Genomic DNA, 26,419 nt, shown 5'->3' with positions numbered 1-26,419 from the left:
TAAAGAAAGTCGAGCAGGTTTGGAACAACATGAGCATAAGTAAATGATTCCAGAACAGACATTAGTCACAGTGAGTTAATAGAATTTAACAGGAATAAAAACAAGGCTGTGAGGATAGAAGTACAGTCTGTTCATTGAATTGTACTACTGTATTTATTGTATGCATGGTACTATTGTATTAATAATTGTTGATGGATATATTTGCATAAAAAAACAAAAACAACAACAACAACAACAAAAAAAAAAAATAGAAACATTAAATGTAGACAAAATCTCCGTAAAACAATTTAGAAAGTTGTGAGTTGGTGATGTGAGGACTTTTATACAGTGAGTGCCGGTAAGTCTATCCCTCACATCCTCGAGTTCATCTGCATTCAATTTAATATGGTTAAAATGCATTAAATGTAATGGTAAATTGACCCTTTTCAAAGACTGTGATGAAGAAGTTCAAAAGTCACCAGCATCATAAATCAAGCATTACATTTTTTAGAATGTATTATTTTTTAAACTCTATATATCTGTATTATATTACACTTGCATCAAAAAAATGGATGTTTGTAATACACCAGCTGTGGTAGTGATGCTAAATTTAATATTGTTCTCTCTTCTCGACTTCTCTCTGTCTTTCTTTCTCTTCTCTCAAATTCATCACAATGGATGTAGTCTCCTGTTCTCTGCTATAGAAGTTCTATCTGTGTTGTTAATGTTGACTTCCACTTCTGAGAAACCCTGAAGTGTGAAAAGGGTGCATTTTTGTTTTTGTGTGAAGCATCCCTTAAAAGGTACAGTTGGAGTGGAGAAGGGATTCCAGAATAATATTCTAAATTATTTACACATCCTATATATAATTTTGATAATTTTTTTTCCTTTTAATTTAATGAATCATTTATGTGAGTCATGTTGTGGGTGTTGATCCATCACTCGCAAATGCTGTGTTTTACCAATAAGGCTGCCAAATGTATACACAAACTCTGTCTCGCTTTATTTCTTACAAGCCTTTTTGAGAAGTCTCATTGAACGTTACCATATTGGATGAGTTTTGGTTGTGTGAATTGTTTGGTGCTCCCACCGCTGGCATGCAATGTCCATTTGCATCAGTGGCTGAAGTAGAAATCAAATCATTTGGCAGTCCTAATGTGTTTTGATTTTTCCATTAGCAGGCCAGTCGTTCTGGCATTCACGCTGGCATGATCATAATTAGTGTCTTCCATTTGCATTTTTGCAGTCAGTTGAACTGGTAGAGCATTGATCCCATGCTGATTGGCACTACCTGCACCGCTTTACAACACTGATCTGAGTTACGAGCCAGAGTTGGTTTCTGAACCCTGACTGCATTAAACCTGCTTGTGTATGTCGCTTTCCATTTGCAGAGCTAATGTGTCCCGGCTGTGGAACAACCGCCCAACATGAGGCCCTTGATAGAGATGGGCGAATTAAGGCTGACATCCTATCGATCTAGGCCTGGCCTGGCCTGCACCGAAGAGAGATATTTGCACACTAGGATTATAACCCCTGTAACCCCTGTTTAATGTGGTGCGCTGTCACCCTTTCTACGTAAAAATCTAATCATGTTATGTGAATATCATGCAGTCTTGCTCGAGACTAAGAAAATGAGCTGAAAGCGTACAGAGCCACAGAAGAGACACTGTTTCTCAAGCGCTTTCAGCAAATGTGATTCAAGATGGAATGAAACAAGTTTTGCGTAGGGCCCCCAGAAGCCTAGTGCCGCATGTTCACCAAAATTACAAGGAACAATTTTACCAAGAAAGTTTTTTTCACAGGAACTTTTTCCCCCCTAGACCTATTGATTTCTGCGTTTCCACCACAGTCAAAAGTACTGTGAATATAAGGAAAATAGTCTGGTGACTTAGGTCTGCACATGTTTCTTAATAGTACGCAAATTTTGGACTTGCATCCTCGGTAGTTCAGACTTAGCCAGTTCGACTCGGGAGTGTGATCTCCCATGGACGGGACGATGCAAGTCCGGTTATTCTGCAAACAGCAGCGTACTTGATAACATCAGTCAGCTCACCTTGGCTACTGCAATGTTCCTCTCTGTATATTTACAATAAGACGAAATATGATGTCAAACACCACTACCTCCTTTTGTTTTGATTTAAACCACAGAAATGTAGTTCAGGGAAATGTTCAGGGCCTATATGGCCAACATTACAATGAAACGAAATATGTAAAACAGTATTTCCTCTTTTTATTTTCATTTTAACATATTAATAGATTAATTGAAAAAGATCAAAAGTTACCTGTTTGATTTACCCAAAACGAATTATATTTTATGTTTAACCACTAAAGAGACATCAGAGCTAGTAACAAATGTCAAAAGGACTAGCCAAGTCGAGACTGATCTCATCTGTAACATGAGCACTGAGCTCCCGCTGATCGTGTGGAGCTGATCGTCTCCGAAATCAGCGAAACATTTTTAAAAAAGCATTGTCTTCATAAATAAACCGCATATTTGTGTTTTAAACAACTACATTCTCACCCGAAATACTTTTAAAATTACATTTGAAGAAGAAAGTTGTGACATTTGCCAAGTATGGTAATTGGAATTGGTGCTCCGCATTTAACCCATCCAAGTGCACACACACAGCAGTGAGAAGTGAACACACCGTGAACACACACCCGGAGCAGTGGGCAGCTATAGATCCAGCACCCAGGGAGCAAATGGGGGTTCAGTGCCTTGCTCAAGGGCACTTCAGCCATGGGTGGAAGAGAGTGCTGTTCATTCACTCCCCCCACCTACAACTCTGGTTTCTTCAACCTTCTGGTAACTAGTCCGACCATTAGGCCACAGCTGCCCCTAACCCGATAACAGTAATATTTTGAAAATTATCTGAATAAATGGAGGTTGAAATCACAACGCTGCGTGAACTCAACCAATCAGCATGTTTAGTGCCCAAGCCCCACCCCGAAAGTTCCGGACCTTTGAAAAAGTACTACCTTGCCAGCAGGGAGTTTCTGACGGGCATTTTTTTTTACCCGGAACTTTATTTAGATCCTAGTTCCTGTGATAAAAACACATGGTCTGTGTTCTAAATGGCATCCTTGCTTACTGCAAACTGCTTACTGTCCAGTACACAGTGTATACTGCCTACTTTTTTTTTTTTTTTTTAAGAATAGGGGTGTGAAACCGTAAGCAACAAATGTTTCAGAGTAGTATGCTAAAGTGTTGTCACATGACAAAACATTAATTCAGCTGCTGAGGTTGTTACCTCACAGACAAACGTACTAACCATTATTTTAACAAATGCTTGTTAATTAAGGATTCATACTAGTAAAGAATGCTATATTTCCCAATTAATTAACTTTTCATACTGAGCAGAACTAATAATAACTGTAGTACATTATAAAACAGTATGCAATAACATAGTGTGTTTAAAATAATCATACTTAAAAATATTATTAAATGAATGCAACTTTATTTGGACAAAAACCTTCCTACACCTATACTTACTAACCACCTAATAACACTGTATTATTAATGATACATTTTATTTATAATTTTCAAATATTTCCTTTATTTTTATTGAAAATAAATGCCTTTCTGATCTAATATGTGATGGGAAAAGGAGTAGCTTAGAACAAGTTTTGGTGAAGGGCAGCCTTGTACTCGGGTCGCTTGTGTCAAAATCATTAATTACATTTTTTTACCCACTGCGCTTCTGAGATAAATGGGCTTCTTTCGCAGTGCTGTTTATCCCAGCTTGGCATTGGTGGGTGGAGTTAATATAAATAGTCTCTGCCAACAAATTATGTTTTTTATATATTATGTTACTTTAATATTTGTATTATTCAATATCTTTGAAATAAACTGTTCTGTATAAAGCACTATAGAGATAAAGGTGACTTAATTTGACTTGATCGGAAATGTGCTGTAGAGATTAAAGTACAATTTATGTCCTACTTGCGATATTGTTTTTACATAAACAGTAATAGTTTGTAGTTTACAGTAACATATATGTATAAAAGTGTTTTATAATTACCATTCCCCGCCTCCAGTTATTTCACGTGTTTGAAGATGAAACATTACATGGAGCATATTGCGTTCTGGGAAACAGTATCCCATGTCTTCAGATGCTTACATCAAATTTCAGCAAATGTAGCAGGTAATCCGGGCATTCCATGCTTACAGAACATTCACTTACTCTTCACAGTATATACGCAGCATACTGCAATATATATAGTAGGTATTGTATGGTAGTATGCCATTCCGAACACAGATTCTGTACCGTGTGTATTTGGCAGATTCTGGTAAATATAGTAGGTCAATGGGTATTTGATGCATAGAGAAAACTTGCACACTATACACAGCATAAATACTGGATACTGCAGAAGTGTAGTATGATAGTATGGCATTTTGAACACAGCAACGAAGTACCAGCCCAAAGTCCCTAATTCCTGGGTAAAGTTTAATTGGTTTAAACGCAGAATCATAGGATCGGCTCTGTTTGTAGGTCATCTGGTATGGGAATACCTGTGCTTGATGCATTTGACTTTTCATTTTCTTTTGAGACACATAAAAGATTGTAGCTGATGGGTAATCTTAATAGGCAATATGTACACTGAAATGTTGGCTGGTTAACACTGAACCAATAAGTTTCATGCAGTGTACCGACAATTAAAAGATCTAGAATACAGATTGCACTCCTCTTCTTGTCATCCCTCCTGTTTGACAACTGACTGACCTTGAAAAAGGAACAATCATGACTTACCAGTGAGAGTCTGACAAAACATTCTTGAAAGCTGCATTTCAAATATTAAAAAAAATAATAATAATTGTTTTGCATGGTCATTTGTAATTCTTGAAATTCCAGACCACAAATGATTGAGTCAAGTCTGTCTGATTATTGCTATGGCTTTTTTATGCAGATAATCTTTATAAAAGTAAATCTCTCCAGTCTTGCTTTTTATCCTTCTCTGCAATATGCAGTATTGTTGTGAATAAGCCGCAAAGGAAGCAATGAGTCACCATGGGCAACTGCATTGTGAAATTGTTGCTCATAATTACAGAGAAATTTAAAGCATATTGTTTTTATGATATCATAAGGACTTGAACATACTGTATAAACTAACATCTGAACACATTAAATGAACACTCATGGATAATGATAACAGTTATCACATTTGAATGTTAATGTGCAATAAAATCATCATAAAACTCTGCAAGGCTCACTTACTGTATATTTGAATATGAGCACTGAGATTATATAATTAAGTTATGTAAAGAAAAAGATTACATAAAGATCTCAGATAAAGTTCTAAAAATAAATCTATGAATACCCTAAATGAGAACTCAAATACTGAGAATTCATAAAGACAAAAATCTGGAAATAAAGACTGATTGATTGATTGAGGACTAGCAACTGTGAGGGGAATTGCCTCCCAAAAGGCTGTGCATTTCTACATTTTTGCATGACAACAAACATAATATATAATAGCAGCTTTAGCATTTTCCACAGGCAAAACGAGCTTACTTTAAGTCTGTATGTGTTTGTTTATGCATGCTTCTATTAGATGTAGAATTACCATCTGGATTGGTATCCAATGCAATTTATGATTCATAAATTCAGATCCTTAAGTAGCATATATAACAATCAAAATCACTGTCACTTCTTAAAACGGTGAATAATAGATGCAGATATTATGCTTCAACATGCCTAACTTCATTTTAACTTTATGCAGTAAGTCCTAGTAACTTTAATACTGAAACAAAACATATGAGACTACACATAGTCTAGGTTATCATAAAATATTTATATAAATACATATCGACGCGCGCTCACTTTACGCATTTTGTAGCAAAGAAACAAGGAAATCTTGCAACTGTTGTGGTGATGGTCTGAAAGATTTTGGAAACAAGTATAGCTACTATTTATTGAGAAATGCACGCAACATATTTGGATAAAATGCGGATCCTTGTTACTTGGCAACCCGCGTATCTCTAATGTCTCCGCCCATCTCTCTCTCTCTCTCTCTCTCTCTCTCTCTCTCTCTCTCTCTCTCTCTCGCTCGCGCTCGCGCTCCATCCACCTGTGCCTAGGTAACGTGATCACACAATTAATAGCGGGAGCGCGCACCCGCAGCACTCGTGGAACTCAGGAAATATGAATAGCTGTTTCTTTCAGACACCAGTGGATTGGGATTTGTTTGTTGATTTTTAGTTTTCTGAACTGTCGCAGGATATCAAAAGTAACAGGTACGCGCAAACTGTCTTACCTCCAATGTAATTGTGGTTTGTTTATTGACGTTTCCGCTGCAGTGTTTCATAACTCATCGTTAAGTTGTTTGTTTGATACTTTGCATTGTCACAGGAAACGGTCAACAACCGTGACTGTTTTAAACACCACGGGCTATACATTTACAACTTTCCTTTCATCAATGACACTTTATGAACGCAGGTGGATTAAAGAATCCGTGCTCTTGTGCGCTGTATAGTGTAACGGCATGTCGTGAACGAGGGAAGCACGCCCCCTTAGCAAGTGCGCGGTCCCGTGACTTTCCCGTTAAACCTGGTTGAGGTAAACTGTTACTCTCGGCCAGAGCTCCGAGGACACGACAAATCACAGTTGTACACTCTCTCTTCGCAGGGTCATCGTGGCATAACAGCTAGGAGGGCTTCTGGAACGGGAAAGCACGCCTAAGTCATTTTATGGAGGCTTGCGGGACGCAACGAAACATTTCTTAAAGTGTTTGGCACCGAGGATATCAGTTCAGATCCCCCTTCATCCGGAGCATAGTCTTGTTTGGATTTCAGCCTGTTTGAAATGTGGCGTTATGTGACCGAGATAAATGTGCTATGTGTGTGATTTGGAGTGGATCTTGTGGAAGGTGTCCAGTGGGAAAGAGACTGGGTGGACTCGTCTGCAATTGATCCCCGTTTTCTGAGCGCAATGGACTTGGAATGAAGACAAAACATGGATATAATCTGGGAAATATTTCTTATCTTTCAAGTCAATCTCATCGTTTGCACTTCAGGTAAGATTGTACATTATGATTCATTTGAAAGTGCTTAATATTCGTTTTATAATAGCTTAAGTTGTGTGTAAAACCATAAAAATGTAGGCTATTCTAAATAATTTACGTACGTTAGCTACTTTGTCCCTATTATTAAAATAATATTATTTAAAATATTTCGGACGGCTCAGAATTCTGTATGAATCCAGTTTATATATATATATATATATATATATATATATATATATATATATATATATATATATATATATCGCTGCTTACAACGACCACTTCATGTTATGTGCATCACTGTTCCTTTTTATTATTTCGAATAATTTAAGTTGAAAATAATGTATTTTGCTTAATATTTGCTTAAACTATTTTATTGATGGTTTGCCATCAAATAGCTTACTAGCAAACTCATTCGTCTATATCATGTGCTCTAAATGGGCTAGGCATAGGCTACAGTAGCCTAAGTTATGCGTAAATTACGTTACAATTAAATTAAATTAATTATCATGGTTTTTCCACTGCTAATATAAACGTGAATAGTGATTTTGGAGGTGGTTATCACTGGACAGACCAAATGTAAAAGCAATTGAAACCCGAATTAGGCTACAGCACGGATCCCTGACTGGTCTGCTCTGTCTCCATTAACACTTACTATCACTTTATTCAATCTAATGCGGAGCCGAATGATCGTGTAATGTCGAATATAGGTTGGTCTCTCAGACATTATGGTGTTAAAAACCACAACAGCCACGGAAATAACTTTGTTGGCAGAAGTCTAGATGCCTGCCAAAAGCTGTCCAAATAAGAATCACGATTATTATTAAATGACTAAACAAATCAAGTCCGTTCTGGTTTAACTTCAAAGCTCCTCTTGAGAGGTTTATAGAACGCGTCCAGCAGCGTCGCCCACGCGAGTACTGGACATTGATGGCAACGCACAACGCATCCGTCTTTTTCATGATGCGTGGGACAGCCAACGTAAACGTCCTTGACCAATGTTTATGGACTCTCAGATCTTCCCTTCCCTCTTTAGTAGCTTTATGTAAATGTTCACCATCATTTTTTGCATATGGTTACTAATACGGGAAGTCAGGTTGCTTTGAAACATTAGTGTAAACGCAAAAAAAAAAAAAAAGTGATATTTCATATGAGCACAATTCAGTAAGTTTTTACTTTTTTAGATCTTAAAAAATATATATATATATATTATACTTGTCAGGATTTATATTGTGTGATTCCAAATACTAATCAAGGATCAAATGATTTCCTCATTCATACTGATCTCAAACCATGCTGGTTCCTATGAAGATGATCTTGACATCAGATGTAATGAGTATGATGCTTATGTTTAGTAGGGTAAAATTATGTCAGGTAAATTAGTGTCATTTTTGTCTACTTTTTATTGACTGATCCATGTTAATTTGTAATTCAGAAAGACAGGGTTTTTTTCAGAAATGTTCTCCATTGGAAAATGATTAGATTATGAAAGTGAGCATTGCATATCAGAGCAGAGGCACACTGAATGTGGGTTTGCTATTTGGCATTCAGTAAACGTTGCCCAGTAGCGCACAGCCTAAGTGACGTCAACGGAAAAGGATGTTTCTGAAGAAGAGCAAGTTTTAAAAATTTAATTAATGATCATGATGGCAGCCTTTTTTTAAATTCAGAATAACATGCACAATGAATCATTCAAACTAAGAGCATTGAAATGAATGTGCATTTAAGTAAACTGGACAAATTTAGCATTTTGCCAAAAAAAATTCCATTAACTTTCAGATACTTTTTGGTGTAGCTATGGTGAATCATGTTTCAAGCACAAGATTTCCAATTTTCCACTGCCATCACTCCTCAAAAAGCAAAGGGCTCTAATGTACTTTCAACTCCGTTTTCCCCAGCAGTTTTCTTGATGACGTGTCTTTTGTCAGCAATTGCATTGTTTTATGACCAATGGAAAACACTTCATTTTGCTGTTTAATCAAATTTTTATTTATTTTTCTTTTTTTAAGTTTGAAGGTCAAATTGATCTTTCTGTCTTTTGGTATATAAGAAATAAGCTCTCAGTGATTTTGTTGTTTGTTGGGACTTATTCACAAAGATCAAAGATTCTATTTTATCCCCACTATACAGTCATAATTGGATCATAACAAGTGTCATCTTCCTCAGTTCTTTGGTTTCCAGGCATTCTTACCAGAACATCATAGATTTTAGCTGACATTTACAGAGCATGAGCATTTGTTTAGTTATGGCAGTTAACATTTGCTTTGATGCCGCTCTGGATCCAGCAGAACAGTGATTGCCTCATGAGCCCCAATTCTCAATAAGTGAGGAGCATCTCCTTGTGTGAGTGTACAAAAATAGTGCATTTTTAGATGGACTGCATTAGAAGCAGTCGTGCAAAATCAATTACGGTTCAATCAGTTATGAGATCTTATTGAGACGGATTTATTTGTGCACTTTCAGATTCTTTATCCTGATACACTGAATGATCATCCTGATTAGGATGTACAACGGGTAGCAAAAGTCTTATAAATGCAGTTCATGTGATTTATCAATAATCAAAGTTTGTTAACATTAATCATGTGACTTTTGCAGACATCAAATGATCTTGTATTCAAGCTCGAGATGCTCAGAAATCATGCTTTGGAACATAATCATTAGATTCAGAAAAGACAATGTTGTAAGTTTCAGTAAAATTTCCGTATCAGAGCTGCAAAGGCCCACGCACTGTTATTTGTCCAATTTCTCAGTCCAGTCAATCAGTTTTGGTGTGCACAAAAACATTCAGCCACCGTTATGATAAACAGACTTTATTATGTTTTTCAGGTTTGTTTGAATAGGACTGAGAATCCAAAAAAATCAAAATTTCGACACACCAGAGGTTACAGGTCTGATTTGTTGCACTGAGTCTTTGCTTATGAAAACACAAGAGTCTGCATTCATCCAGGTAATTGGAAGAATGTGTGTGTGAAAGTCTAGTCAAAAGCATCTGGACTTCTAAGTTGTTTTCCGCTCAATTCACTGATACAAATTCATATACAAATGTTGTGCATTGTAGATCTTAGTCATCACTCACATTGCAACCCTTTTAAAAATGAGAAAAGTTATTCTCATCAAAACAGAGTTGAATACTTTGTCCAATGCTTTTAAAGAGCACCTCTTGTTTATTGAGGGTAAGGTATTTACGGTGACATTATTAAGAGGTTGTATGCACTTTCTTCTATGATGGCTAAATGTGGCCAAATTCCTAATTTGCATGGTTCTTGTTGTTGTGAGCATAATTTTTTATATGTGCAAGATTTTAAATGGAATATAAAAAATCAATGCGTAAAATTTCTAATATTTCTACCTTGCAGAAAGTGTATTTTATAGATTCAGATAAGATAAAATTGGAGTAAAGTTTCACATTAAAATAACAATGCTTGTAATGTTTTTAATGTCATGCTCTCTACAAAATGACTCCCAGTTTCCCTGAATCCTGACAATTTAAGTGTGAATATTTAATTAGCCCAAAGAAGCATGTCATTTAATAAGGCACTTAAATCATTCAAACTAGACACAAGCCATGACTGAAAGGCTTAAAACCTTCTGAAACAACCGTGGGTCAGGAGCAGCTGTGTTTAGCTAGGTCTCCCCTGATGGTTGGGTGTAGCTAACACTATTGACTGTCACATGCAATGGGCATAGCCATTTGTAAAAACCCAGCCATGAATCTTGTCACAAACCCACAGCAGCGCAACACCATGACATGTTTGCACTAGCTCTCAGGTGCCCTGTGGCACATCATCCACAATGTGCACCTGGCCACTCTTAGCTCAACAAACGACGCTCGCCACAGCCTGACAGCGATCTTGGCTCTCTTTGCAAGAGAGGCCTTGCTGCTGCCATGCGTGTGACACCGAGAAGGTGTTTTTCATGTTTGGGCAATGCCACAGCTGAAGGCTGGAACATTAAGCAATGATATCTGTAGTACAGAGGCTTTTGCTGTGGCTAGGTGATCCTGCACGCCCACACTGGGCAACGCTGTCTCAGCCGACTAATCTGATAATCCCATGCAGATGTGTCTGTGAGTGAGTTTGCATCTGTGCATGTGGACCGGGAGAGAGAGGAGAGAGCGAGAATCGCAAGACTGTCAGCATCCTCCTTACGTGATTTGGTTTGTTAATCTGTTTCCCTTCCGGGATGAAGGGTTCGTGTCACAGTTCAAAACGTTTAGATATTATGGAAATTGCCAAATGAATTGTTCTAAGTGAACCTGAATTCATAATATAAATGCAGAGTGTGTTCTTGTTGATAAAAGTGTGTGAGTCTCTGAAGAGAATCGCTGCAAATGCTCCTGTAATACTGATAAAGTTTATATCTGCTAGTAAAATGTCCATTCTCGCATTTGCCTCGATGCGTTTCTCGAGGGAAGTGCTAAGTTCTTCATGTTGTTTTGCTGGTCAAGGCAGTGGGTGTGTGTTTAACACCATGCCATCTGTCATATAATTTATTTATAGTAGAATAACTTTTAAGGCTGTGGTGCTGCTTGGGTCATAGTAAGGCCATCAGAGCGAACTACACCCTCCAGTATTAAATCTTTTGTTACAGACCATTAAGGCCCCAATGTACTCATTGCAAAGTTTTTTTCTTTCTTTTTTCATTGTTTCATTAGGGGTAAAAAGAAGTCCAGAAAACTGTACACTGCTACTGATCTGGGAGGTGTAAGAATTCAAACCAATGCTGCTGGAAGCTGTGTTAAGATTGACATGTAAATATGTGCTACATGCTTTCCTCTTGATAACAAAGTAAACATACAACAAAAATGACACCACAGTGGTTAAGAAAGCATCTGATCATAGCGATGTGGTTATTTATTGCACCAACGGTGCAATTTAGCTCTACAGTCAAGTCACATTATGTGTATGTATACAACTGATTAACTTAAAGCAAGCAACTTTACAGTATGAAGTATGGAAAAACTGTCATTGTCTCTCTTTCAATTACAATTACAACTTTTTACCGTAAAGCAGCTCTCTAGTGTATTTATATTTTCACTCATGGACATCTGACTGGACAGACAGAAAAGAAGAAATGAACCAGAGAAGATTTCCGCATTAAAGAAGGCGGAGCCCAAGAGCACACCTTTTTCCAGAAAGCTAGATTCGGCAAATTAATTTTTTTTTTTTTTTTAAATGAGTGTGACAGCTTCATTAAAGGATTAGTTCACTTCCAGAATAAAAATTGTCTGATGCTTTACTCACCTCCATGTCATCCAAGATGTTCATAATTTTCTTTTTTCAGTCGAAAAGAAATTAAGGTTTTTGAAGAAAACATTCCAGGATTTTTCTCCATATAGTGGACTTCAGTGGTGGCCAATGGGTTGTTGGTCCAAATTGCAGTTTCATTGCAACTTCAAAGGGCTCTACACAATCCAAGGTGAGGAATAAAGATATTATCTCCCGAAACAATCGGTCATTTTCTAAAAATATATGAAAATGACAATTTATATTGTATCACCATGGGACCAGCACCAGTTGCACCTTCCTAAGGACAGGCCTGGGTACAATAAAGTAAAAAAATCAAACCTTAAACCCCATACCTTAAATACTAAATCAAGACTTCGTAAAACTTTATAGATGCAATTAGAGAAGTATGGTAAAGTTGATAATTGGATGTTAAAATAACCATGCTTTTAATATGCTCTCTATAAAATTATTCCCACCTTCCCTCAATGACAATTTTATTGTGAATTTTTAATTTGCCTGAAGAAGCATTTAATTTAATTAAGCATGTAATTCATTAAAACCAGACACAAGGCATATTTTAAAACCCATAAAATGCTTCTAACTTAACTGCGGATCATGTGCAGCTGTGTCTGAAATGACATGACGTTGAGTATGTAAATACACATTTGCGTGGAATGTTTAGTAAAGTTTATTTCCAATCCCTTTTCATATCTCATACAAAGCAAGAATCTCTAGATTTTCCCAAATGCTAATGGCTAGAATGGCAATGTTGTTTAACACAGTTGTGTTCATACAGGTACCCATCCCCCACCCCCTGCGTGCACACACACGCACACACACACACTGGACGGCTAGTTGTATGCCATTTTAACAAATTAACAATTAATTTTTTTTTTTATATATATTTTATATATAATATATATTTGTAAGTATTTTTATGAAAAAAAATGACGAAAGATCATTGAGAGATGCTAGAGCTATTTATTAATTAATTTTTATTAAAGGCATAATTGACTAATCAGAAAATAACTTACAGATTGACTTAACATCCAAAGATTACATATTCTACACCTTTATGGAGTTTTATTTTAGGTTTTGATGTCCTTAAGAATATATATTTGTAGTATAAGTACCAAAAACCATCTAAATATATTTTTGCAGCTCCTTTCTCAGGAGTTCTGCGTAGAATAGGTTGATTTGGCCTGTCTAATTAATATTCATGAGCCTCTACTTTGATTGGTCTGTTCTTTTCTGAGTGACGCACAACCAGTCGAACAATAGGTAGCTAGGGTCATGTATCCTGTAGTGGGGTGGGCGATATCTCTATATTTAAAATATATCGAGATATTTTTTTAAACACAGTATGGATTTTGGCATATCGTATATATTGATATATTGTTTATATTTAATTCTGAATCCGCCACTTTGCTTGTTTGTCTTCTTTGTGCTGTGCTCGCCCCTGCCTCTTTGATTTTGTTCCCCCTCCCTTCGCGTGTTGTCTCATTGAACATGGCGGTGTCCGCAACCAGCCCGGAGGCTACAGAACTAGTATCAAAAAAGGACAACTGGCTCCATTAAATGGAGATACTTCGGTTTTAAGTTGTCTGGTGAACAGCAGGCAGATATCTACTGTAGGGCCCTATGATTTCCACGATGCAGAAAACGCGGACGGAATCGCGGAATCCAGTCATAAAAACAGAATTTACAGTTTAATGTGGAAATGTCATGGAATTTGTCAAATTTTGAATGAATTAATCAAAAGTAGGCCATTGCACTCACATCAAATTGTGATATGGAATAATATCTGTAAATATTAAACCGGAAAAGTCTATTTAAATATAAATCCTTCATGTTAATGTCTGTGTTAATGAATGGCGCAGAAGCGCTTCTTTGTTTATTACAAACACGGAAGCGCGTGTGACGCTCGCTGTGATTTAAGCGTTTGTCGTCTCACTAAATGAGGATGTGAACACATGAAAAACATCTCCAGAACAGCATTTCATCACAAGAGTCACTTCATGGGCATCTGACCGTTTGATTTGTAAAACTAGCGTCATATCACATCATAGACTGTAGTATCACATACTGTACACAGAACTGTAAAGGTAAACCCGTCAAAATAAAAGTATTTGCCAGATTGTCTATTACTATTGTTCAGCAGAATGTACATGGCCTACTACTATTATTAAAATGAAACGAACATATTTTGAGGAATAATCACACAACATTTCTTCCATGTTTTATTTTTTAATAGTAAATCCCCTTTGTTTACCAAAAAATTAAGTTTGCTTAATTTTCAATAATTAAAAGATACATTAAATGAATGTTTTATGCCTTCATTTGATAACCAGAAAAATGTAAATACACAGAACACATTTCATAAGGCTATTTTAAGATTTTCTTTTTTTTAACAAATTAAGTTGTTTTTATTCATTTAAATAATTACTCATGCTAAAACACAGAATTAGGTAACAATAAAACATATGGTGAAGAAAAAAATAAAACATTTAATAGGGCCCTAAACATGTTATATTTAGCATATTTGTTTTTGCAGTAGTTTTGGGGGTTATTTTTCCTGTAAAGATATCAAGATATATATCGTATATTAAGATATAGCAAAATATATATATATATATATATATATATATATATATATATATATATATATATATATATATATATATATATATATATATATATATTTGCTCCATATCACCCAGCCCCATGCTGTAGTCTGCTTGGCAAATAGAAAAATAGAAACACCTGTAAATAAAAACACCTGTAATGATGTCCACTGCTGAGGGAAATGTTTTCCAGCCTTACATGTTTGAGCCTGACTCAGACCCCTAATGGGCAATGACCGGCAACAATCAACCACCTCATCAAATGCGCTTACAACAGGAAACATTGAATGCAGTAATCTACAGTATGTAACTATTTCTTTCCTACTGATAAAACACATCAGCATCACGTTAGTATTGCATAACCATTTACAAGATATAATTTCAGATTATTCTGGCTCCATAATGTAACATAAAATGTGTGAGAAGTTTACTTATGAGTTGCGGGCGTGCCATAACAGCGTGTACATGAAATATCACTTACCACATAAATAGAGTAAGGAGGGATGACTGAGGACGATGGCGTATTGCAGATCCTGTGCACCACTGACAAACATCTATTGTTGTAAAATTTGTGCTAATTACTGCCACTTCATAGTATAAACAAAGTCTGCGATCGCAAATCTGGAAAATTAAAGTAAAATCGTGCATTCAAAAGTGGTTCCAATGCCAGGCATAATAGTGGCTCCCTGCCTGATGCCCGCAATTTAAACAGTATAATTCCCCAATGATATAACTGGGAGAGAAAATATTGAGAGGATCACGATGCCGGCTCAACGGCCACCAACATTGACATCATCTAAAGGCCCAACCTGACATGGACGTGATGTTGTCTGGGGGTTTGACAAAAGGAGTGTGGGATGATGGCCAGTGCTCAGGGTGGCTGAAATGAGGTGACTGTGTAGTTATGATGTCACCTTTTTACAGAATTCACAATGGCTTGCAAAAAGGCACAACTACTTTATGCAGCCTGTGTGCATTTGTCTGTGGATTGACTGTTTTGAAACTTATATGGTAGTTACATAGCCTTAGACCTCAGTTATCACGAAAAAAGTCAGGACATTTTAGTCTTGAAAATATGGGACCTTTAATTATCAAAATAGTCTTTAGTAGCAGCCCTAATTTGAATGTACAGAATGTTGTTGCTGCTGCTAAGTCCTTATATTACCTCTAAAACGATTATGCCATGGCTTTGACGAAGCTGGTTCAGAGGTCTGTTTAGTGGCACATAGGAATGATAAAAGCGTATCATGGGTGATTACACACACAGCATATCGCCTGGCCTTTTTATATTGATAAACTGTTCAGGATGCTTGGGCTTGATTGAAAGAGTCCACCGGGGATGAGCCCTGCAACATTACACTGGTGCAGCTGGATCCATAATGTGGTGCCACAAATGGGGCAGGTGAAAGACAATTATCTCATAAGTCAGTAGGCACAGCTGTCGGCAAGGTCAAGTTTCATTTATGGGCAGCATTTGCGCCTCTTTCTCTTTACACCCTGCACGCATGAGCCCTGCTACTGCCTCAGTTCCACGAAGAATACTAATGGTCGTCTCTGACAATTAGTTTCTGATGAAGTGTTTATTTACAGCATCACCTAGTTTCTCTGATACTTCTGGAAGTGCCATGTGTAGGTAGTTTATCACTTGGGTTTGAAATGCTCTCTAGAAGGATCGGAGATATAAATGTATGCAGTAGCAGAGTACCAATTCTCTTTTGTTGCTCTCTACTTCCATTAAGAACTTTTTTTTTTGAGTTGGTTACTGTATGTAAATCGCCTTAAACTAGTAGTATAAACAAAGTATTAGATCAGGGGTAACCAATCCTGCTCCTGGCGATCGACTATCCTGCTCCAACCCTAATCGAACACACCTGCATTTAATATTTAAGTGATCCTGAAGACCTTAATTAGTTGCTTCAGGTGTGTTTTATTAGGATTGGAGCAACCCAGCATAGGGTAAATATTGGACCAAACACAGCTTGTTGGGTTTTATACATTTTGGTTTTATACATGTTTTATGTTTTCTAATGTATTGCTGGGTCAGTCAACCTGATATTTAATGTTTTTCATTTTAAGTAATACAAATGCACTCTATAATCTCCATTTTATAATTTATATATATACAGTGGGGATCGAAAGTTTGGGCACCCTTTGCAGAATCTGTGAAAATATGAGTGATTTTCAAAAAATAAGAGAGATCATACTAAATGTATGTTATATTTTATTTAGTACTGTCCTGAGTAAGATATTGTACATAAAACATATTAACATTTAGTCCACAAGACAAAAAAAAAATGCTGAAATTATTAAAATAACCCCATTCAAAGTTTTGGGAACCCTTGGTTCTTAATACTCTGTGTGGTCACCTGATGATTCTCGACTGTCTTTCTGTTTTGTGATGGTTGTGCATGAGTCCCTTGTTTGTTCTGAACAGTTAAACTGAGCAGCGTTCTTCAGAAAAAATCCTGCAGATTCTTCAGTTTTCCAGCATCTTTGCATATTTGAACCCTTTCCAGCAGTGACTGTATGATTTTGAGATGCATCTTTTCACACCGAGGACAATTGAGGGACTCAAACACAACCATTTAAAAAGATTCAAACATTCACTGATGCTCCAGAAGGAAACAAGATGCATTAAGAGCTGGGGGGTGAAAACTTTTGAACATGATGAAGTTGGCCAAATTTGTCTTATTTTGTTGAAATATAATTTTTTTCCATGTAGTTCTGCCCTTCGTAAGCAACAGAAGATACTTGTATGTTTCCCGGTACACAAATTAAGTACAATTTACCTTGATCTTCAAATTCCAAAAGTTTTCACCCCCCAGCTATTAATGCATCGTGTTTCCTTCTGGAGCATCAGTGAATGTTTGAATCTTTTTTAATAGTTGTGTTTGAGTCCCTCAAATGTCCTCAGTCTGAAAAGATGTATCTCAAAATCATACAGTAAGAACCAAGGGTTCCCAAACTTTTGAGTGGGGTTATTTGAATACTTTCAGCAATTTTTTTGTCTTGTGGACTAAATGTTAATATCTTTTATGTACAATATCCTACTCAGGACAGTACTAAATAAAAAATAACATGCATTTCGTATGATCTCTCTTATTTTTTTAAAATTACTCATATTTTCACAGATTCTGCAAGGGGTGCCCAAACTTTCGATCCCCACTGTATATATGTATGTATGTATGTATGTATGTATGTAAAATAAAGGAACAGTTCATATACAGTTTTTTTGTAGACGCTCCCATAGAAGAAAATGTTTTAGGACCTGAAAGGAGCAGAAACTGCAGCCGATGGGAATATATGGAAAGAAAACTGTCATCAGTAAGCTGTTCCAGTTCATTAAATGAGAATCTTATGTATTCATGATTGAAAAGTTACATCAAAATCAGCTTCACCTCTTGCCATTTCATCTGTCAGACATTTAAGTTTCAGTTTCAACCCATCAAATGCATAGCGAGACCATTGCTAGCACACTATGATCAATCGCTCTCGGCTGTAGTCAGTGGAGTGCACAGGAAACTTTGTTACATATAATTGTGATGTAGTGTCAGCCTTGGTCGTGCCAGAAGTATAGTACCACTGTGCAGACTTTAGCTCCAACTTGTCTCAATGCAATAATTGGACTATAGCAAATGTGACAGACTAAGCTTTGTTTGTAAAGGAATAGTTCACCTTAAAATTAAAATTCTTAATTCTCTTGATGTTGCAAAATGCTATAACTGTCTTCTGTGGAACACAAAAGGAAATATTTAGAGAAATATCTTTTGTCTTTTGTGCATTGCACATTCTTGGCATCTTTTACCACATCTCACATGATGTCATTCTTAAAAAAAAAAAAAAAAAAAAAAAAAATATATATTTTTTTTACGGACATTCAGTTTGAATCTCACAAATTACATCAAAACTCAAATAACCAAAATTATGTTATCTGAAAAATGTTTTAAAGTAAGTAGCTTATGCTGCTGTTGTTTTGACTTATTGAAATCAGTTACAAAGTATTAAAATGTTACAAAGGTTTAGCAATGCTGACATTGCACATAACAATTGCTAAAATAGTGGAAACTATTATAAATTAACTAGCAGGTAAGGCAAATAGACCAAAGATGTTACTGGTTTAGAGATTATTTTCAGCATAAACACTGTTTGCAAACCTTTTCCAATGCACGGCAAATTTGATGCTATGCAAACTAAATGAAAGGCCAAGCCAGTTTTAGTACAGCCTTATTTTTCTTTATTTATGGATATTAAGTTATTATTATAGGCTTACCATAGTGATTTGAGGTAAAACAAACAAACAAAAACGTTTGAAAGATGGATTTGTGAAATGTTACACAGCATAGCCTCAATACCTAAAAAAAAAAAAAAAAAAATCTAAGGAGTAAAAATCACCAGAACTGTTGCCTACAATAATCTTAAGTACAGTACAGTTGTCCATTTTATACTTGTGTAAAGCATCATTTAGTCAATAAATATTCATTGTAAACTGGTGAAAAACACAACTGTAAATTAAACTCCGGGGCATCCTTATTAAACAGTATTTTAAGAATTGGATGTCTGTCAGCTTGTGTTTCTAAATATGCTGTAACTAAGGGAAATTAAATGTGGGAGGAAAAATGCAATCCTTGCACTCAAATGGTAGTGCCTTATTTTGATGTGTATCAGGGGCACAATTGCATGTGCTCCCACAAGTCCAGTTCTATCTGCAGCTGTGTGAATGTTATAGTTTCTGCAGTCTCTAATATACACATTAAAGAGCCAGTAAGATGAAAATTCTAAGCTTCCTATCATGGTTTATAAGTCCTGTAAAATAGGTTTAAATCCATCCAAGGTTAAAAAACATTGTCATTTTGTCAAAATATCATTTTAAAATTACATCAATTCTCAGAGATCCCCAAACGGTTCGCGTGAAGCTGTTCAAAAGATTCAGTTTCCTTAAAACCCCACCTTTCGGTAGCATACTGTGTTCTGATTGGTCAACTAACATAGTCAGTTTTGATTGGTTGTTCCGCACACAACTTCATGGTAAACAATGCGTTAGCATCTTTTTGGGGTGAATTATGTCTTATTTTGAATCTGAATAGCGCGTTCAGGGTGGGGGCGTGGTCACATTAGATATAATGAAGGGAGACGTGAAAAACGGATATCGCGTTGTTTTCATATGGATTACTTTATCACAGAATATCTGTTAGCAGCACTTGTTACACTTCATTTTAATGACGTGTTTGTAAATGACGATCAGCACAGACAAAGGCTGCAGACAGCACACATACTGATAAGACGCTCGGGAGAAAACAAACACATAACTTCATAATCATACTTCGCGTTGTGATTCGGAGATGCTTGTCGGTCTAAATAAAGTTGGTAATGAACCCTCTTTTATGGCCAAACACATTGAAAATCCCGCCTTGTACTCACCGAGATTAGAAAAGCAGTCATCAGTGAAATGTTGTCAACACAACAAAAGGGATTTGTTGTAAATGAATTTTAGCCATTGGTTCTTCTGATCTTCATTCTTTGGCAGTGAAAATAAAACAAACTTGCCTTTACAATTAAAAACACACTGTCTCCTCGACATGATGCTATCACACCAACTAGAGCGTCTGTGGTGGGGGGGGTGGGGCAAGTCCCATTTCTCCCAAGACGGTAGGCGGAGATTATTATGCAAAGAGTTCCTAGTGACGTACATAGAGATGGGCAAAAGATTTGAAATCTATAACGACTCGTTTCAGCGATTCAGAGTCGACTCCTTACTTTAGAAGCCAATAACTTTATAAATCGTATACTTTTTGGTTTAATTACTTTGCACATTGTTTACACTGATAGACAGCTACATCATACACTGTAATACAGGTAATTTTTGATTTCCCATCTGTGTGGCTCTTTAAAGAGTCCCTCATGCCAGATCGATGCTAATAATAATGAGTCTATTAACATAAACATAACTTCTCTAACACTAAATAGGTACTCATAGAACATTTGGTTGAATAATGTTGCTTCTCATCCAATCTCTCTATTTTGGATTGGCATTTTTAGCAATTTTGTTTGTCTGTACTCTTAAAAAAAAAAAAAAAGGAATGATCATTTGCTCAATACATATTATACAAAGCAATATTAACCTCCTCTTGTGATATCACATGACTACTGCAGAAACCAAGTATATCAATAATTAAAATGTTGCTCCACTTGCACTATTAATCTGTATATATCTAAAAATGGCATTTTCGTTTTCCTAAGGTTGCTCGTCCACACTGATATTTCAGAAAACACTTAAATCACCTTGCTTTGCAAGCTTAAAATGTCATAAATGCTCACAGAGATGATACCTCAAGAACAGACAAATACTCGTCCTGTATTCTTCTGACATGATAATTTTACAAAAACAGAATACTCCACTATTCACTTGTTCATCCAGGTGGCACTCAAAATTAACATTCAGTGTACGGCCTTTAAAAACATCTACTGTGTGATCAATATTCTGAAATGTTTGCAGAATGCAATCTGAAGATTGTACAAAGTAACATATTTCTTTAGCAACATTATTAAAGTGAATAGCAGGGACAACAATTACACTACAACTGTAGATATATATTGTCGCATTAATAATCATTTTCTAATATTTAAATTTGTAAATTGATGTACTTTCACATTGAAAAATGAATTTTTGTATTTTTTTTTTTTTGTATTTATCCAGATTTATGTGGACTGCGAGATATAGGCAAGAGATTCAATGCGAAAGTGCATTTCATTGATGCATATAGCTGCAAATGTGTAAAAATCCCCCCCTCTTTTTAAACCGTGTTAGTGAACTACAGTAGTTGGTACAGAACGAGTACTCGCCTACCTAATTACTCACGCACAACTCTAATCTCCAGTAGTGACAAATGTAGACAAATTTGCCTCTGTGGCTTTTATGTTTAGCTGTTGTGAAGTGCCTCTTTGAAAATCCTTTACCAAGCAGGGGGGTCCCTCCATTGGGAAAAGTAATCAGAAAATTAGTGTTAATTACTTTTTGATCTATTGACACTAACTCTGCAGACATTCAATAGGTTTGTTACCTCTGTGCTGCAACCGCCCTCATCTATTCATTTGATTACCCAACTTTGAATAATGCATGAGCAAGTCAGCTGCTGGGAAATGGCACCATCTGTAAAATGCTGAAAAGGCAACGCCAGCAGCATTCAGTCATTTAAATTATATTATTAAGCCAGTCATTTGAATGCCATTATTAAAGTGTAAAGTGTAAACCTTGTTGGGTCTGAGTTGATACCATCCCTTAGAGGCAGTTCAGAATTAATCTGGTGATTATGTATCGTCTTCCATCGAACGTGGGACCATTGACTATTTAGTAATTATTTTCACTCCCTTTGATTAGTTTTGACAGGAAGCAAAGCGATGCAGATGTCGCCGCACTCCGCCTGACTGTGGACCTCCAGCATGCCGCCAATTACTTGAAGTCTTTCGGACAGAACCTTGTGAAATTAACAGCTTTAGATGTCTATGACCTCCGACTTCGTTTTCGCTTTATAGATTTGAAGCATTTATTTCTGCTGAAGCCAGTAAATATGTTATTGGGGGATCGCCAAGCTGTGTGGGAAATGGAATAGAACTTAGCTGCTTTGCCGAAACTGCTGTCATAATGAAATATGTGATGTCTCATTTTCATGCAGCCCTGCACATTCAACTGGGACACGCATAAGATCTAAGTGCAACGAATTACATTCAATCACAACAGTTCTTTGGTCCCTGTAAGCTTACATCTGTATATACACTTACATAAAAGCCATCAGAACTTTCATTTTAATCACAATAGGCATAAAAAAAACTCTACACTTGGATGTTCTGTGGAAAGCTTTTGTCGCATAAAGTCTGGAGTGCTTGAGTCTTACGCTTTCAGAAATGATCAATTGGCGTTATGTTTTTCTATCCTGTCTCTGTCCCGCTAATGATGGCAGCTTTGAGCTGCAGGGATGGGAGCTTTGTTTTCTCCACTGAGAGGGAAAGAGATGGTGTGATGCAGTGTCTGATGCTTGTCCTGGAGCTTCCACTAAAGCTCTCCTGTATTATTATGCCAGTGTCCCTCAGGAGAACATGGCTGATGAATTGTTATTGCCTCTCACTCCATACTAACTTCTGCTTGAAGATAGACCCTGACAGGATACCTGAGACTAGGAGAGGGAGAAAGATTTGTGATGGTCATCAGTTGGTGATGAGATATAAAGTTCTGTAGTTTTCACAGTTTTGTAGGCCTTGGCATATTCAAACAGTTACTACTGTAATGATCATACAAAAAAAATTAAAATTAAAATTTACTCAAGTACTGTAACAAAAGTATCTGTAACTAGTTACTTTCCACTTCTAACTAGGTGTCACTGTAAATCCAATGTTTTTATGAATGTATTATGTTTTGGAAGACAAATTTGAGAAGTAGACCCAAAGCAATTCAAAATCACTATTCAGAGTTCTTAATAAAATATGAAAAGTCTGTTAACATCCAGAAGTGGTCCTCATTCATATTAATCAAGCAGCTTAAGCACTGTGATCAACTTCAGTTTTAGGGTTTCAACAGCATTATGTTCAGATAAAGTAGTACTCAGTGAAATCGTTAGCTTCATTGTGGTGTTTGATTTTCCCAGTAGAGCCTCTAAGAGGAGGAAGCGTTTACACCTCTCCAGCCACCTCCTCTTTTTGTGAAATTGAACCACTCTCCTGCATTAGTTCTTGTCCTTGATAGAAGGATTAACCCTCCTCCAGTTCCATTAAAAGGCAGCCTTGCCACCTCTGGCCTCATAGTCATGTTTTCCAGTGGCAGTAAGGACAAGAAAATTTAGGTGTAAAAATGCAATATCCTAAAATCTTGCCTTGTAATTTCAGGCTGTGACCTCTTTTAGCAGTGGGATCTTTACTTGGCCACTTCAATTATAAAGTACAGCCCTGGTTCAATCGGATCTCTTGTTGGGTTTACACAAAATGCGTCTCCATTCTAATGTTTGAGGAACAAAAGTGGAGGCTTGTAATTCCAGCTTTGTTTGTTTTGAGCTTCTCTTGCAGGGCTGTTTGCCAGAAATGATTTTTGAATGGGGAATGACAGAGAAAACAGTGAATGGTCATTTAATAATTTAGTTTGTTCTTTTTTTCTATAATTAATGCTAAATCACTCCAATTTTCCTCTTCTTTCCTCACAGCTCAGCCGAATCCCCCCAAAATCCACGAGGGATGGTGGGCTTACAAAGAAGTTGTTCAGGGGAGCTTTGTTCCAGGTAATTATTTTACAACAGCTTTTATCAGTGTTCACGAGTGGCATTCCCTATGCGTATGTTAATCATATGTATTCTACATTAGTTCTAATTAGAGAACAGTTACTGCTTTGTGACATAAAATCACATTTTAGGTCCTATTAAATATGTCATTAAATTTTTATTTTTAGGAATAGTTTGCCCCAAATTTGCCAGGTGCAGAGCCTAGATTGTACTCGCCACATCATCACAAGTGCAAAGGTGCATGCAGCGTGCTATTGAGGAAATGATGATGGACGGAAGATTTGGTTTTCAAGCTAAAGTAAAAAAAAAAAAAAAAAAAAAACACTTCTTAAACCAGAGAAGGTCAACATGTTAGTATTCTAGTGGGAAGAATGATTCTAGATCCCTGACTTGCTCAGCAATGGATCCTCTGCGGTGAATGGCTACCAAACAGCTAAGGATCATTAGTAATCCGCAAAACTCCAGTTCATCAATTAAAGGGTTAATTCACCCAGAAATGAAAATTCTGTGATTCATTACTCAGCCTTGTGTTGTCCCAAACCCATAAGACCTTTGTTCGTTTGGATAAAGTCCAAGAGCTTACTGACCCTCCATAGACAGCAATGTAACTGACATGTTCAAGGCCATCATTAAATAGTCCATGTGAGATCTAGTGTTGTCAAATGAAACTTACATTTTACTATGGACAGTCACAGAATTTGTCAAAGTTAGCATAAATTAATCAAATCAAATCTCCATATGGGCCAGAATCTGTAAATGTTAAGCCGCAAAAGTTGGTTGAAATTTGAACCCTGCATGTTCTGCGCGTCTCTGTGTGAATGAACAAAAGGCAGAGACATGCGGGTTTGTTTACTACATAGACTGAAGCGCGTGACGCTTGCAGTAGTTTCAGCATCTGCCGTCTCAATGAGGACTTAAACAACATCACCAGAACTGTTCTGAGTCACTTCACAAGCATTTTACCATTTCATTTGAGTAAAACCATCGTCAATTTAAAGGTATTCACGGCAACCTGTCAAAATAAGTTCATTTTTACATAAAGGCATTGCGCTAGAAATATTACTATTATTTAGTAGAATGTATGTGATACTGCTACTACTGTTGAAAAAAAATTATAAAACTTTTAAAAGAAATGAATCATACAATATTTCTTCCATGTTTTAATTTTAATAGCAAATCCCCTTTATTTACCAAAAAAATAAAATGTAATTAAAATTAAAAGACATTAAAATTAGAGATGTTCCGATACCCTTTTTCTCTTCCCGATACCGATTCCGATACCTGGGCTCAGGGTATCGGCCGATACCGAGTACTGATCCGATACCTGGGTGTATATCTGTATATACAGCTGTATATACTACTAGCCCTGTGTAAATTGCTAGAATTTTTTTATGGTGTGCTTCAGACAGATCCCTCAATAAAACATGAACAAATACATGGTGAACTACTGTATTTATTACAGTATTTTTATTATCTAACATGAATTTGACAGTATTATTTATTTTCTTATGCAAAAAAGAACTTCAAATGCAGCCAAAAATCTAACACCGCAAACTAAAAAAGGTATTTAAGTTTTACAATATAACTGTATAAAAAAACTGCAACAAATAAGTCTAGGAATATAAAAAAAGATCTATTAATCAGATAATCTCTAACAAGTAAAAAACAAGTAAAAAACAAGCAACCATCTAGGCATAATTATTATTATTATAGAGATGTATTATTATTACTGTAGGCTACAACAGTAGCTTTATATATTGTCAATTTACTCATGTAAACCAAACATTTATTTTAATGGGCTGCCATGAAGATCTTTGAGTGTCTGTGTTTATGATATGACAGTATTCTCAAATGAAACGGTAAATTCTCATGAAGTGACGGTTTATGCGTTCGTGTCCTCATGACACACAGCAGAGACTACAAAACAGCGAGCTCTCGCGCATCTGTGCCAGTCACCCACAGAGATGTAGATTTTGCGGGAGTAATATTTAAATAGTATTTTGCAGTTTAATATTCACAGACACTAGTATATATTCGGCTACTGTCTGGAGCCCTGCGTTTTGACTTACACGGAAGCGACTGAACGCAGTTGCCGGTACTGAATATACTCGAGAGTCTGTAACTACCGGTACTACAGAGACATACTGCTAACCACTGATCTATAATATAGTAGCGGCTTCACTGTCTTTTGGCAGTTTAGAATGTGATGAGTGATCCAGTCATATATAGATAAGGGCTGCTAACGCGTTTTCATTTCTTCTTCGCTGCTCTAAACAGGGGTTGCTTGTGGCAACACAGCACAACTTCCTGTGTTTTCAATGCATTT

General features: G+C 36.5%; 1 long non-coding RNA gene across 1 annotated transcript; it reads left to right on the top strand.

Moving 5' to 3' along the window:
• Positions 1-6,048: 6,048 nt before the first annotated feature.
• Positions 6,049-24,645, top strand: LOC127969560 (uncharacterized). Its single transcript, XR_008156324.1, has 4 exons — positions 6,049-6,214; positions 6,606-6,993; positions 24,019-24,093; positions 24,261-24,645. It is a non-coding gene; the product is annotated as an uncharacterized LOC127969560 (long non-coding RNA).
• The last annotated feature ends 1,774 nt before the right edge of the window (positions 24,646-26,419 follow it).

This window comes from Carassius gibelio, chromosome B12, assembly GCF_023724105.1.
Source record: "Carassius gibelio isolate Cgi1373 ecotype wild population from Czech Republic chromosome B12, carGib1.2-hapl.c, whole genome shotgun sequence".
NCBI classification, from domain to species: Eukaryota; Metazoa; Chordata; class Actinopteri; order Cypriniformes; family Cyprinidae; genus Carassius; species Carassius gibelio.
The sequence above is the reverse complement of the archived record's forward strand: the minus strand, read 5'-3'. Positions and strand labels throughout refer to the sequence as shown.